Source organism: Rutidosis leptorrhynchoides, chromosome 11 (genome assembly GCF_046630445.1).
Source record: "Rutidosis leptorrhynchoides isolate AG116_Rl617_1_P2 chromosome 11, CSIRO_AGI_Rlap_v1, whole genome shotgun sequence".
Taxonomy (NCBI): domain Eukaryota; kingdom Viridiplantae; phylum Streptophyta; class Magnoliopsida; order Asterales; family Asteraceae; genus Rutidosis; species Rutidosis leptorrhynchoides.
This window is the reverse complement of record NC_092343.1, coordinates 272,799,534-272,800,900: the sequence shown is the minus strand read 5'-3', so window position 1 is coordinate 272,800,900 and position 1,367 is coordinate 272,799,534.

Here is a 1,367-nt window from a genome sequence, read left to right as displayed (position 1 = left end):
TGTGGACCATACCTTGACAAGTTTGTCATTGTTTTCATTGATGACATACTTATTTACTCAAAGAATGACCAAGAACACGGTGAACATTTGAGAAAGGTGTTAGAAGTATTGAGGAAGGAAGAATTGTACGCTAAGTTTTCAAAGTGTGCATTTTGGTTGGAAGAAGTTCAATTCCTCGGTCACATAGTGAACAAAGAAGGTATTAAGGTGGATCCGGCAAAGATAGAAACTGTTGAAAAGTGGGAAACCCCAAAAACTCCGAAACACATACGCCAGTTTTTAGGACTAGCTGGTTACTACAGAAGGTTCATCCAAGACTTTTCCAGAATAGCAAAACCCTTGACTGCATTAACACATAAAGGGAAGAAATTTAAATGGAATGATGAATAAGAGAAAGCGTTTCAGTTATTGAAGAAAAAGCTAACTACGGCACCTATATTGTCATTGCCTGAAGGGAATGATGATTTTGTGATTTATTGTGACGCATCAAAGCAAGGTCTCGGTTGTGTATTAATGCAATGAACGAAGGTGATTGCTTATGCGTCTAGACAATTGAAGATTCACGAACAAAATTATACGACGCATGATTTGGAATTAAGCGCGGTTGTTTTTGCATTAAAGACTTGGAGGCACTACTTATATGGGGTCAAAAGTATTATATATAACGACCACAAAAGTCTTCAACACATATTTAATCAGAAACAACTGAATATGAGGCAGCGTAGGTGGATTGAATTATTGAATGATTACGACTTTGAGATTCGTTACCACCCGGGGAAGGCAAATGTGGTAGCCGATGCCTTGAGCAGGAAGGACAGAGAACCTATTCGAGTAAAATCTATGAATATAATGATTCATAATAACCTTACTACTCAAATAAAGGAGGCGCAACAAGGAGTTTTAAAAGAGGGAAATTTAAAGGATGAAATACCCAAAGGATCGGAGAAACATCTTAATATTCGGGAAGACGGAACCCGGTATAGGGCTGAAAGGATTTGGGTACCAAAATTTGGAGATATGAGAGAAATGGTACTTAGAGAAGCTCATAAAACCAGATACTCAATACATCCTGGAACGGGGAAGATGTACAAGGATCTCAGGAAATATTTTTGGTGGCCGGGTATGAAAGCCGATGTTGCTAAATACGTAGGAGAATGTTTGACGTGTTCTAAGGTCAAAGCTGAGCATCAGAAACCATCAGGTCTACTTCAACAACCCGAAATCCCGGAATGGAAATGGGAAAACATTACCATGGATTTCATCACTAAATTGCCAAGGACTGCAAGTGGTTTTGATACTATTTGGGTAATAGTTGATCGTCTCACCAAATCAGCACACTTCCTGCCAATAAGAGAAGATGACAAGAT